We start from the raw sequence: 16,023 nt of genomic DNA, 5'->3' as shown, positions 1-16,023 counted from the left end.
CATTTTAAAGTTTTCGATAATTCATGCCCAAATAACTGATCACAAATAATAGCTAAAAACGCCGATAACTCAATATTTAAGGAGTTATGGCCATTTTAATGTTTTCGATAATTCATGCTTAAAAAGTGATCACAAATAATAGCTAAAAACGCCGAAAACTCAATATTTAAGGAGTTATGGCCATTTTAAAGTTTTCGATAATTCATGCCCAAATAACTGATCACAAATAATAGCTAAAAACGCCGAAAACTCAATATTTAAGGAGTTATGACCATTTTAAAGTTTTCGATAATTCATGCCCAAATAACTGATCACAAATAATAGCTAAAAACGCCGATAACTCAATATTTAACGAGTTATGGCCATTTTAATGTTTTCGATAATTCATGCTTAAAAAAGTGATCACAAATAATAGCTAAAAACGCCGAAAACTCAATATTTAGGGAGTTATGGCCATTTTAAAGTTTTCGATAATTCATGCCCAAATAACTGATCACAAATAATAGCTAAAAACGCCGATAACTCAATATTTAAGGAGTTATGGCCATTTTAATGTTTCGATAATTCATGCTTAAAAAAGTGATCACAAATAATAGCTAAAAACGCCGAAAACTCAATATTTAAGGAGTTATGGCCATTTTAAAGTTTTCGATAATTCATGCCCAAATAACTGATCACAAATAATAGCTAAAAACGCCGAAAACTCAATATTTAAGGAGTTATGGCCATTTTAAAGTTTTCGATAATTCATGCCCAAATAACTGATCACAAATTATAGCTAAAAACGCCGAAAACTCAATATTTAAGGAGTTATGGCCATTTTAAAGTTTTCGATAATTCATGCTTAAAAAAGTGATCACAAATAATAGCTAAAAACGCCGAAAACTCAATATTTAAGGAGTTATGGCCATTTTAAAGTTTTCGATAATTCATGCTTAAAAAAGTGATCACAAATAATAGCTAAAAACGCCGAAAACTCAATATTTAAAGAGTTATGGCCATTTTAAAGTTTTCGATAATTCACGCCGAAAACTCAATATTTAAGGAGTTATGGCCATTTTAAAGATTTCCATAATTCATGCTTAAAAAGTGAAAACTCAGTATTTAAGGAGTTATAGCCATTTTAAAGTTTTCGATAATTCATGCCCAAATAACTGATCACAAATAATAGCTAAAAACGCCGAAAACTCAATATTTAAGGAGCTATGGCCATTTTAAAGTTTTCGATAATTCACGCCGAAAACTCAATATTTAAGGAGCTATGGCCATTTTAAAGTGTTCGATAATTCATGCTTAAAAAATGCTTAAAAAAGTGATCACAAATAATAGCTAAAAACGCCGAAAACTCAATATTTAAGGAGTTATGGCCATTTTAAAGTTTTCGATAATTCATGCTTAAAAAAGTGATCACAAATAATAGCTAAAAACGCCGAAAACTCAATATTTAAGGAGTTATGGCCATTTTAAAGTTTTCGATAATTCATGCCCAAATAACTGATCACAAATAATAGCTAAAAACGCCGAAAACTCAATATTTAAGGAGTTATGGCCATTTTAAAGTTTTCGATAATTCATGCCCAAATAACTGATCACAAATAATAGCTAAAAACGCCGAAAACTCAATATTTAAAGAGTTATGGCCATTTTAAAGTTTTCGATAATTCACGCCGAAAACTCAATATTTAAGGAGTTATGGCCATTTTAAAGATTTCCATAATTCATGCTTAAAAAAGTGAAAACTCAGTATTTAAGGAGTTATAGCCATTTTAAAGTTTTCGATAATTCATGCCCAAATAACTGATCACAAATAATAGCTAAAAACGCCGAAAACTCAATATTTAAGGAGTTATGGCCATTTTAAAGTTTTCGATAATTCATGCTTAAAAAGTGATCACAAATAATAGCTAAAAACGCCGAAAACTCAATATTTAAGGAGTTATGGCCATTTTAAAGATTTCCATAATTCATGCTTAAAAAAGTGAAAACTCAGTATTTAAGGAGTTATAGCCATTTTAAAGTTTTCGATAATTCATGCCCAAATAACTGATCACAAATAATAGCTAAAAACGCCGAAAACTCAATATTTAAGGAGTTATAGCCATTTTAAAGTTTTCGATAATTCATGCCCAAATAACTGATCACAAATAATAGCTAAAAGCGCCGAAAACTCAATATTTAAGGAGTTATGGCCATTTTAAAGTTTTCGATAATTCAAGCTTAAAAAAGTGATCACAAATAATAGCTAAAAACGCCGAAAACTCAATATTTAAGGAGTTATGGCCATTTTAAAGTTTTCGATAATTCATGCTTAAAAAAGTGATCACAAATAATAGCTAAAAACGCCGAAAACTCAATATTTAAGCAGTTATGGTCATTTTAAAGTTTTCGATAATTCCTGCCCAAATAACTGATCACAAATAATAGCTAAAAACGCCGAAAACTCAATATTTAAGGAGCTATGGCCATTTTAAAGTGTTCGATAATTCATGCCTAAAAAATGCTTAAAAAAGTGATCACAAATAATAGCTAAAAACGCCGAAAACTCAATATTTAAGGAGTTATTTCCATTTTAAAGTTTTTGATAATTCATGCCCAAATAACTGATCACAAATAATAGCTAAAAACGCCGAAAACTCAATATTTAAGGAGTTATGGCCATTTTAAAGTTTTCGATAATTCATGCTTAAAAAGTGATCACAAATAATAGCTAAAAACGCCGAAAACTCAATACTTAAGGAGTTATGACCATTTTGAAGTTTTCGATAATTCATGCCCAAATAACTGATCACAAATAATAGCTAAAAACGCCGAAAACTCAATATTTAAGGAGTTATGGCCATTTTAAAGTTTTCGATAATTCATGCCCAAATAACTGATCACTAATAATAGCTAAAAACGCCGAAAACTCAATATTTAAGGAGTTATGGCCATATTAAAGTTTTCGATAATTCATGCCCAAATAACTGATCACAAATAATAGCTAAAAACGCCGAAAACTCAATATTTAAGGAGTTATGGCCATTTTAAAGTTTTCGATAATTCATGCCCAAATAACTGATCACAAATAATAGCTAAAAACGCCGAAAACTCAATATTTAAGGAGTTATGGCCATTTTAAAGTTTTCGATAATTCATGCTTAAAAAAGTGATCACAAATAATAGCTAAAAACGCCGAAAACTCAATATTTAAGGAGTTATGGCCATTTTTAAGTTTTCGATAATTCATGCCCAAATAACTGATCACAAATAATAGCTAAAAACGCCGAAAACTCAATATTTAAGGAGTTATGGCCATTTTAAAGTTTTCGATAATTCATGCCCAAATAACTGATCACAAATAATAGCTAAAAACGCCGAAAACTCAATATTTAAGGAGTTAAAACTCAATATTTAAGGAGTTATGGCCATTTTAAAGTTTTCGATAATTCATGCTTAAAAAACAATAGCTAAAAACGCCGAAAACTCAATATTTAAGCAGTTATGGTCATTTTAAAGTTTTCGATAATTCATGCCCAAATAACTGATCACAAATAATAGCTAAAAACGCCGAAAACTCAATATTTAAGGAGTTATGGCCATTTTAAAGTTTTCGATAATTCATGCCCAAATAACTGATCACAAATAATAGCTAAAAACGACGAAAACTCAATATTTAAGGAGTTATGGCCATTTTAAAGTTTTCGATAATTCATGCTTAAAAAAGTGATCACAAATAATAGCTAAAAACGCCGAAAACTCAATATTTAAGGAGTTATTTCCATTTTAAAGTTTTCGATAATTCATGCTTAAAAAAGTGATCACAAATAATATCTAAAAACGCCGAAAACTCAATATTTAAGGAGCTATGGCCATTTTAAAGTGTTCGATAATTCATGCCTAAAAAATGCTTAAAAAAGTGATCACAAATAATAGCTAAAAACGCCGAAAACTCAATATTTAAGGAGTTATGGCCATTTTAAAGTTTTCGATAATTCATGCCCAAATAACTGATCACAAATAATAGCTAAAAACGCCGAAAACTCAATATTTAAGGAGTTATGGCCATTTTAAAGTTTTCCATAACTCATGCTTAAAAAAGTGATCACAAATAATATCTAAAAACGCCGATAACTCAATATTTAAGGAGTTATGGCCATTTTAAAGTTTTCGATAATTCATGCTTAAAAAAGTGATCACAAATAATATCTAAAAACGCAGAAAACTCAATATTTAAGGAGTTATGGCCATTTTAAAGTTTTCGATAATTCATGCTTAAAAAAGTGATCACAAATAATATCTAAAAACGCCGAAAACTCAATATTTAAGGAGTTATGGCCATTTTAAAGTTTTCGATAATTCATGCTTAAAAAAGTGACCACAAATAATAGATAAAAACGCCGAAAACTCAATATTTAAGGAGTTATGGCCATTTTAAAGTTTTCGATAATTCATGCCCAAATAACTGATCACAAATAATATCTAAAAACGCCGAAAATTCAATATTTAAGGAGTTATGGCCATTTTAAAGTTTTCGATAATTCATGCTTAAAAAAGTGATCACAAATAATAGCTAAAAACGCCGAAAACTCAATATTTAAGGAGTTATGGCCATTTTAAAGTTTTCGATAATTCATGCCCAAATAACTGATCACAAATAATAGCTAAAAACGCCGAAAACTCAATATTTAAGGAGTTATGGCCATTTTAAAGTTTTCGATAATTCATGCCCAAATAACTGATCACAAATAATAGCTAAAAACGCCGAAAACTCAATATTTAAGGAGTTATGGCCATTTTAAAGTTTTCGATAATTCATGCTTAAAAAAGTGATCACAAATAATATCTAAAAACGCCGAAAATTCAATATTTAAGGAGTTATGGCCATTTTAAAGTTTTCGATAACTCATGCTTAAAAAAGTGATCACAAATAATAGCTAAAAACGCCGAAAGCTCAATATTTAAGGAGTTATAGCCATTTTAAAGTTTTCGATAATTCATGCTTAAAAAAGTGATCACAAATAATATCTAAAAACGCCGAAAACTCAATATTTAAGGAGTTATGGCCATTTTAAAGTTTTCGATAATTCATGCTTAAAAAAGTGATCACAAATAATATCTAAAAACGCCGAAAACTCAATATTTAAGGAGTTATGGCCATTTTAAAGTTTTCGATAATTCATGCTTAAAAAAGTGACCACAAATAATAGCTAAAAACGCCGAAAACTCAATATTTAAGGAGTTATGGCCATTTTAAAGTTTTCGATAATTCATGCCCAAATAACTGATCACAAATAATATCTAAAAACGCCGAAAATTCAATATTTAAGGAGTTATGGCCATTTTAAAGTTTTCGATAATTCATGCTTAAAAAAGTGATCACAAATAATAGCTAAAAACGCCGAAAACTCAATATTTAAGGAGTTATGGCCATTTTAAAGTTTTCGATAATTCATGCCCAAATAACTGATCACAAATAATAGCTAAAAACGACGAAAACTCAATATTTAAGGAGTTATGGCCATTTTAAAGTTTTCGATAATTCATGCCCAAATAACTGATCACAAATAATAGCTAAAAACGCCGAAAACTCAATATTTAAGGAGTTATGGCCATTTTAAAGTTTTCGATAATTCATGCTTAAAAAAGTGATCACAAATAAAATCTAAAAACGCCGAAAACTCAATATTTAAGGAGTTATGGCCATTTTAAAGTTTTCGATAATTCATGCTTAAAAAAGTGACCACAAATAATAGCTAAAAACGCCGAAAACTCAATATTTAAGGAGTTATGGCCATTTTAAAGTTTTCGATAATTCATGCCCAAATAACTGATCACAAATAATAGCTAAAAACGCCGAAAACTCAATATTTAAGGAGTTATGGCCATTTTAAAGTTTTCGATAATTCATGCCCAAATAACTGATCACAAATAATAGCTAAAAACGCCGAAAATTCAATATTTAAGGAGTTATGGCCATTTTAAAGTTTTCGATAACTCATGCTTAAAAAAGTGATCACAAATAATATCTAAAAACGCCGAAAACTCAATATTTAAGGAGTTATGGCCATTTTAAAGTTTTCGATAATTCATGCTTAAAAAAGTGATCACAAATAATATCTAAAAACGCCGAAAACTCAATATTTAAGGAGTTATGGCCATTTTAAAGTTTTCGATAATTCATGCTTAAAAAAGTGATCACAAATAATATCTAAAAACGCCGAAAACTCAATATTTAAGGAGTTATGGCCATTTTAAAGTTTTCGATAATTCATGCTTAAAAAGTGATCACAGATAATAGCTAAAAACGCCGAAAACTCAATATTTAAGGAGTTATGGCCATTTTAAAGTTTTCGATAATTCATGCTTAAAAAGGTGATCACAAATATTATCTAAAAACGCCGAAAATTCAATATTTAAGGAGTTATGGCCATTTTAAAGTTTTCGATAATTCATGCTTAAAAAAGTGATCACAAATAATAGCTAAAAACGCCGAAAACTCAATATTTAAGGAGTTATGGCCATTTTAAAGTTTTCGATAATTCATGCTTAAAAAAGTGATCACAAATAATAGCTAAAAACGCCGAAAACTCAATATTTAAGGAGTTATGTCCATTTTAAAGTTTTCGATAATTCATGCTTAAAAAAGTGATCACAAATAATAGCTAAAATCGCCCAAAACTCAATATTTAAGGAGTTATAGCCATTTCAAAGTTTTCGATAATTCATGCCCAAATAACTGATCACAAATAATAGCTAAAAACGCCGAAAACTCAATATTTAAGGAGTTATGGCCATTTTAATGTTTTCGATAATTCATGCCCAAATAACTGATCACAAATAATAGCTAAAAACGACGAAAACTCAATATTTAAGGAGTTATGGCCATTTTAAAGTTTTCGATAATTCATGCTTAAAAAAGTGATCACAAATAATAGCTAAAAACGCCGAAAACTCAATATTTAAGGAGTTATTTCCATTTTAAAGTTTTCGATAATTCATGCTTAAAAAAGTGATCACAAATAATATCTAAAAACGCCGAAAACTCAATATTTAAGGAGCTATGGCCATTTTAAAGTGTTCGATAATTCATGCTTAAAAAAGTGATCACAGATAATAGCTAAAAACGCCGAAAACTCAATATTTAAGGAGTTATGGCCATTTTAAAGTTTTCGATAATTCATGCTTAAAAAGGTGATCACAAATATTATCTAAAAACGCCGAAAATTCAATATTTAAGGAGTTATGGCCATTTTAAAGTTTTCGATAATTCATGCTTAAAAAAGTGATCACAAATAATAGCTAAAAACGCCGAAAACTCAATATTTAAGGAGTTATGGCCATTTTAAAGTTTTCGATAATTCATGCTTAAAAAAGTGATCACAAATAATAGCTAAAAACGCCGAAAACTCAATATTTAAGGAGTTATGTCCATTTTAAAGTTTTCGATAATTCATGCTTAAAAAAGTGATCACAAATAATAGCTAAAATCGCCCAAAACTCAATATTTAAGGAGTTATAGCCATTTCAAAGTTTTCGATAATTCATGCCCAAATAACTGATCACAAATAATAGCTAAAAACGCCGAAAACTCAATATTTAAGGAGTTATGGCCATTTTAATGTTTTCGATAATTCATGCCCAAATAACTGATCACAAATAATAGCTAAAAACGACGAAAACTCAATATTTAAGGAGTTATGGCCATTTTAAAGTTTTCGATAATTCATGCTTAAAAAAGTGATCACAAATAATAGCTAAAAACGCCGAAAACTCAATATTTAAGGAGTTATTTCCATTTTAAAGTTTTCGATAATTCATGCTTAAAAAGGTGATCACAAATATTATCTAAAAACGCCGAAAATTCAATATTTAAGGAGTTATGGCCATTTTAAAGTTTTCGATAATTCATGCCCAAATAACTGATCACAAATAATAGCTAAAAACGCCGAAAACTCAATATTTAAGGAGTTATGGCCATTTTAATGTTTTCGATAATTCATGCCCAAATAACTGATCACAAATAATAGCTAAAAACGACGAAAACTCAATATTTAAGGAGTTATGGCCATTTTAAAGTTTTCGATAATTCATGCTTAAAAAAGTGATCACAAATAATAGCTAAAAACGCCGAAAACTCAATATTTAAGGAGTTATTTCCATTTTAAAGTTTTCGATAATTCATGCTTAAAAAGGTGATCACAAATATTATCTAAAAACGCCGAAAATTCAATATTTAAGGAGCTATGGCCATTTTAAAGTGTTCGATAATTCATGCCTAAAAAATGCTTAAAAAAGTGATCACAAATAATAGCTAAAAACGCCGAAAACTCAATATTTAAGGAGTTATGGCCATTTTAAAGTTTTCGATAATTCATGCCCAAATAACTGATCACAAATAATAGCTAAAAACGCCGAAAACTCAATATTTAAGGAGTTATGGCCATTTTAAAGTTTTCCATAACTCATGCTTAAAAAAGTGATCACAAATAATATCTAAAAACGCCGATAACTCAATATTTAAGGAGTTATGGCCATTTTAAAGTTTTCGATAATTCATGCTTAAAAAAGTGATCACAAATAATATCTAAAAACGCAGAAAACTCAATATTTAAGGAGTTATGGCCATTTTAAAGTTTTCGATAATTCATGCTTAAAAAAGTGATCACAAATAATATCTAAAAACGCCGAAAACTCAATATTTAAGGAGTTATGGCCATTTTAAAGTTTTCGATAATTCATGCTTAAAAAAGTGACCACAAATAATAGATAAAAACGCCGAAAACTCAATATTTAAGGAGTTATGGCCATTTTAAAGTTTTCGATAATTCATGCCCAAATAACTGATCACAAATAATATCTAAAAACGCCGAAAATTCAATATTTAAGGAGTTATGGCCATTTTAAAGTTTTCGATAATTCATGCTTAAAAAAGTGATCACAAATAATAGCTAAAAACGCCGAAAACTCAATATTTAAGGAGTTATGGCCATTTTAAAGTTTTCGATAATTCATGCCCAAATAACTGATCACAAATAATAGCTAAAAACGCCGAAAACTCAATATTTAAGGAGTTATGGCCATTTTAAAGTTTTCGATAATTCATGCCCAAATAACTGATCACAAATAATAGCTAAAAACGCCGAAAACTCAATATTTAAGGAGTTATGGCCATTTTAAAGTTTTCGATAATTCATGCTTAAAAAAGTGATCACAAATAATATCTAAAAACGCCGAAAATTCAATATTTAAGGAGTTATGGCCATTTTAAAGTTTTCGATAACTCATGCTTAAAAAAGTGATCACAAATAATAGCTAAAAACGCCGAAAGCTCAATATTTAAGGAGTTATAGCCATTTTAAAGTTTTCGATAATTCATGCTTAAAAAAGTGATCACAAATAATATCTAAAAACGCCGAAAACTCAATATTTAAGGAGTTATGGCCATTTTAAAGTTTTCGATAATTCATGCTTAAAAAAGTGATCACAAATAATATCTAAAAACGCCGAAAACTCAATATTTAAGGAGTTATGGCCATTTTAAAGTTTTCGATAATTCATGCTTAAAAAAGTGACCACAAATAATAGCTAAAAACGCCGAAAACTCAATATTTAAGGAGTTATGGCCATTTTAAAGTTTTCGATAATTCATGCCCAAATAACTGATCACAAATAATATCTAAAAACGCCGAAAATTCAATATTTAAGGAGTTATGGCCATTTTAAAGTTTTCGATAATTCATGCTTAAAAAAGTGATCACAAATAATAGCTAAAAACGCCGAAAACTCAATATTTAAGGAGTTATGGCCATTTTAAAGTTTTCGATAATTCATGCCCAAATAACTGATCACAAATAATAGCTAAAAACGACGAAAACTCAATATTTAAGGAGTTATGGCCATTTTAAAGTTTTCGATAATTCATGCCCAAATAACTGATCACAAATAATAGCTAAAAACGCCGAAAACTCAATATTTAAGGAGTTATGGCCATTTTAAAGTTTTCGATAATTCATGCTTAAAAAAGTGATCACAAATAAAATCTAAAAACGCCGAAAACTCAATATTTAAGGAGTTATGGCCATTTTAAAGTTTTCGATAATTCATGCTTAAAAAAGTGACCACAAATAATAGCTAAAAACGCCGAAAACTCAATATTTAAGGAGTTATGGCCATTTTAAAGTTTTCGATAATTCATGCCCAAATAACTGATCACAAATAATAGCTAAAAACGCCGAAAACTCAATATTTAAGGAGTTATGGCCATTTTAAAGTTTTCGATAATTCATGCTTAAAAAAGTGACCACAAATAATAGCTAAAAACGCCGAAAACTCAATATTTAAGGAGTTATGGCCATTTTAAAGTTTTCGATAATTCATGCCCAAATAACTGATCACAAATAATAGCTAAAAACGCCGAAAACTCAATATTTAAGGAGTTATGGCCATTTTAAAGTTTTCGATAATTCATGCTTAAAAAACTGACCACAAATAATAGCTAAAAACGCCGAAAACTCAATATTTAAGGAGTTATGGCCATTTTAAAGTTTTCGATAATTCATGCCCAAATAACTGATCACAAATAATAGCTAAAAACGCCGAAAATTCAATATTTAAGGAGTTATGGCCATTTTAAAGTTTTCGATAACTCATGCTTAAAAAAGTGATCACAAATAATATCTAAAAACGCCGAAAACTCAATATTTAAGGAGTTATGGCCATTTTAAAGTTTTCGATAATTCATGCTTAAAAAAGTGATCACAAATAATATCTAAAAACGCCGAAAACTCAATATTTAAGGAGTTATGGCCATTTTAAAGTTTTCGATAATTCATGCTTAAAAAAGTGATCACAAATAATATCTAAAAACGCCGAAAACTCAATATTTAAGGAGTTATGGCCATTTTAAAGTTTTCGATAATTCATGCTTAAAAAAGTGATCACAAATAATAGCTAAAAACGCCGAAAACTCAATATTTAAGGAGTTATGGCCATTTTAAAGTTTTCGATAATTCATGCTTAAAAAGGTGATCACAAATATTATCTAAAAACGCCGAAAATTCAATATTTAAGGAGTTATGGCCATTTTAAAGTTTTCGATAATTCATGCTTAAAAAAGTGATCACAAATAATAGCTAAAAACGCCGAAAACTCAATATTTAAGGAGTTATGGCCATTTTAAAGTTTTCGATAATTCATGCTTAAAAAAGTGATCACAAATAATAGCTAAAAACGCCGAAAACTCAATATTTAAGGAGTTATGTCCATTTTAAAGTTTTCGATAATTCATGCTTAAAAAAGTGATCACAAATAATAGCTAAAATCGCCCAAAACTCAATATTTAAGGAGTTATAGCCATTTCAAAGTTTTCGATAATTCATGCCCAAATAACTGATCACAAATAATAGCTAAAAACGCCGAAAACTCAATATTTAAGGAGTTATGTCCATTTTAAAGTTTTCGATAATTCATGCTTAAAAAAGTGATCACAAATAATAGCTAAAAACGCCGAAAACTCAATATTTAAGGAGTTATGGCCATTTTAAAGTTTTCGATAATTCATGCTTAAAAAAGTGATCACAAATAATAGCTAAAAACGCCGAAAACTCAATATTTAAGGAGTTAAGGCCATTTTAAAGTTTTCGATAATTCATGCTTAAAAAGGTGATCACAAGTAATAGTTAAAAACGCCGAAAACTCAATATTTAAGGAGTTATGGCCATTTTAAAGTTTTCGATAATTCATGCTTAAAAAAGTGATCACAAATAATAGCTAAAAACGCCGAAAACTCAATAATTAAGGAGTTATGGCCAATTTAAAGTTTTCGATAATTCATGCTTAAAAAAGTGATCACAAATAATAGCTAAAAACGCCGAAAACTCAATATTTAAGGAGTTAAGGCCATTTTAAAGTTTTCGATAATTCATGCTTAAAAAGGTGATCACAAGTAATAGTTAAAAACGCCGAAAACTCAATATTTAAGGAGTTATGGCCATTTTAAAGTTTTCGATAATTCATGCTTAAAAAAGTGATCACAAATAATAGATAACAACGCCGAAAACTCAATATTTAAGGAGTTATGGCCATTTTAAAGTTTTCGATAATTCATGCCCAAATAACTGATCACAAATAATAGCTAAAAACGCCGAAAACTCAATATTTAAGGAGTTATGGCCATTTTAAAGTTTTCGATAATTCATGTCCAAATACTGATCACAAATAATAGCTTAAAACGCCGAAAACTCAATATTTAAGGAGTTATGGCCATTTTAGAGTTTTCGATGACTCATGCTTTTTGATAATTGGATAATTGATGCTTAAAAAAGTCATAACAGATGATAGCTAAAAACGACGAAAGCTCAATATTTAATGAGCTATGGCCATTTAAATTTTTCGATGTGGTACAGAGTATTATGTCTTTGAACATTTGTTTGTAACATGTAAAAGAAAAGGAAGTAGATCCATAGTTCATTTTGATGATCTTCATAGAATCACATATTTGCATGTCCGTCCGTCTGTCATTTGTTTGGACTAAGGACGAATGTTTTTGAAATTGGTGAGAATCGGTCTAAATTTAGCTTTAACTCCCATATATATGTTTCATCCGATTTGGGGTTTAAATCACTCACTTCCATAATATGCACTCTAAAACAATGATATTTGGTACCGTATATCAAATACAACTCAGGAGTACCTCTACCAAATTTTATCGAGATCGGTTCAGATTTGGATATAACTAACATGCATTGTGCACCCAATATTTGACAAATGGTATGGATTTTTGAACATGCAACGGAATTTTTCCGGTTCCGGTTGATCAAATTTTTTCGGTTCGTCAAATTTGGTGAAAATCGATTCAGATTCGAATATACCTCCTATATTTTAGTTCCCTTCGATTCCAACTTTTAACTGGAATAGTAGCATGTCAAAATGTTCTACAAAATTATTTGCCATAAAATTCTACTATAGGCCCTAGAAGACGTCAAGAGTCTAAGTCTTACCTAAAAGCCCGAAATTCATATATATTAAAAACACATTTTAGGGTTAAAGCTGTACTTTGTGTGAGTTTACGCAAAAATCTCCAACATAGCATCATTTTAGAAGAATGGCGTCAAAAACGAAAATATTCTTCACGAAATTTCACTAAATTTCAACAAAAAATTTGAACAAAAAAAAAGAAATCTCAAAAAAAAACTCGAAAAATTTTCTTTATTTTAGAGGCAAATACTATACAAATACTACTCTTTCCGACAAAACTTTACACGTTAGAATTGGGTCTTACGAAAATGTTTTTCTACAGAAATATTTTAACAATTTCTTATCTCAGCCAATATTTACAAATCAATCGCAATTCGACGTAAATCTACCATCAAGTGGGCTCATAAATGTTTTTATACCCTCCACCATACATACTATGGAGCGTATATTAAGTTCGTCATTCCGTTTGTAATTCATCGAAATAATCATTTTAGACCCAACAAAGTATGTATATTCTTGATCAGCGTAAAATTCTAAGATGATTTACCCCTGTCCGTCCGTCTGTCCGTCCGTCTGTTGTAATCACGCTACAGTCAAAACGAATTAAGATAGAAAGCTAAAATTTTGCACAGATCTCTCTTTTGTCTGCAGGCAGGTCAAGTTCGAAGATGGGCTATATCGGTCCACGATATCGTATAGCCCCCATACAACGGTACCCCCCGATATTCGATATTTTGATTATTTTAGATACATTTTCTAATAGAATTGTCTGAGGTTCCACACAAGAAGTCCCTTCTGTGTACTTTCCCCCCTGAAAGAGAATTGTCTATATAGGTCCACGATATCGTATATCCCCCATATAACGGTACCTCCCTATATTCGGTATTTTGACGATTTTAGATACATTTTTCAACGGAACTGTCTGAAAATCCATACAAGAAGTTCCTTGTGTATACCTTATACCTTGGAAGAGAATTGTCCTCCCCATATAACGGTACCTCCCGATATTCGGTATTTTGATGATTTTAGATACATTTTTCAACGGAATTGTCTAAAATTCTACACAAGGAGTTCTTTTTGAGCACTCCATCCCCTGAAAGAGAATCATCCATATAGGTCCCGATATCGTATATCCCACATATAACGGTACTTCCCGATATTCGGTATTTTGTTGATTTTAGCCACATTTTTCAATGGAATGGTCTGAAAATCCACACAAGGAGTTCCTTGTGGGTACTTTATTCCTTGGAAAAGAATTATCTATATAGGTCCACGATATCGTATATCCCCCATATAACGGTACCCCCGATATTCGGTAAATCCTGATATTCTACACATGGAGTTCTTTATAAGCACTTTACCCCCTGACAGAGAATTCTCGATATTCGGTATTTTGATGATTTTAGCCACATTTTTTAATGGAATTGTCTGAAATTCCAAACAAGGAGTCCCTTCTGAATACTTTACCCCCAGACATAGATTTGTCTATATAGGTCCACAATATCGTATATCCCCCATACATCGGCAGGTTCCGATGTTAGGTATTTTAAAGGTTTTAACTGAATTTTTAATGGATTTTATTTTTTTTTTTCTTTTGAAAGTTTTCTAGTTCGTTTCAAATGGCGGAGGGTATTCAAAGTTCGGCCCATCCGAACTTACTGCTTTTTTACTTGTTTTTTTTCACTTTTTTATCAATTTCACTTACATGTAACGATTCTTCATAACTCCTGCAATAATTGGCCAAATGTTGCAACTCGAAATCGTGAGCAAACTATAAAAGACGTCAAGAAGCAATGGAAAGTCTTTCAGTTCCTTTTTTGTACTCGAAGTTGATTCGTGCAGAACGCAATTGGTGATAATGAAACTCTCTAACGATTGGTCGAAGAAGGAAACAGCTACCGAAGATGAAGGATCAAGCAACAAAATATCCTCCGATATCATTATAAGCAACACCATGCCTTCAAAAGTTTTGAACGAGTCATCTATGAGCACATTGAAGAAGGAAAATTTGGAAGACCCTTCTGTATCACAGATTTGGGAAAAAGAGGAATGGTTCAGCCCGGAAAGTTTAGCGAAATTGGAGAAAGATTTGGCTGCCAAAGGACTAATTATCCATCCATTAGCTCAAGGTTTGGAAAACATTGATTGGTCGGATGATATCGATTGGTCGAAGAAGGAAACAGCTACCGAAGATGTAGAGTCAAACAACAAAATATCCTCCGATATCAATATAAGCAACACCATGCCTTCAAAAGTTTTGAACGAGTCATCTATGAACATATTGAAGAAGGAGAATTTGGAAGACCCTTCTGTATCACAGATATGGGAAAAGGAGGAATGGTTCAGCCCGGAAAGTTTAGCGAAATTGGAGAAAGATTTGGCTGCCAAAGGACTAATTATCCATCCATTAGCTCAAGGTTTGGAGAACATTGATTGGTCGGATGATATCGATTGGTCGAAGAAGGAAACAGCTACCGAAGATGAAGGGTCAAGCAACAAAATATCCTCCGATACCATTATAAGCAACACCATGCCTTCAAAAGTTTTGAACGAGTCATCTATGAACATATTGAAGAAGAAGAATTTGGAAGACCCTTTTGTATCACAGATATGGGAAAAGGAGGAATGGTTCAGCCCGGAAAGTTTAGCGAAATTGGAGAAAGATTTGGCTGCCAAAGGACTAATTATCCATCCATTAGCTCAAGGTTTGGAGAACATTGATTGGTCGGATGATATCGATTGGTCGAAAAAGGAAACAGCTACCGAAGATGAAGGGTCAAGCAAAAAAATATCCCCCGATATCATTGTAAGCAACACCATGCCTTCAAAAGTTTTGAACGAGTCATCTATGAATATATTGAAGAAGAAGAATTTGGAAGACCCTTTTGTATCACAGATATGGGAAAAGGAGGAATGGTTCAGCCCGGAAAGTTTAGCGAAATTGGAGAAAGACTTGGCTGCCAAAGGACTAATTATCCATCCATTAGCTCAAGGTTTGGAGAACATGGATTGGTCGGATGATATCGATTGGTCGAAAAAGGAAACAGCTACCGAAGATGAAGGGTCAAG

This window comes from Musca domestica, unplaced genomic scaffold (assembly GCF_030504385.1).
Source record: "Musca domestica strain aabys unplaced genomic scaffold, Musca_domestica.polishedcontigs.V.1.1 14, whole genome shotgun sequence".
In the NCBI taxonomy this organism is placed as follows: domain Eukaryota; kingdom Metazoa; phylum Arthropoda; class Insecta; order Diptera; family Muscidae; genus Musca; species Musca domestica.
Note: the sequence above shows the minus strand (reverse complement) of the source record.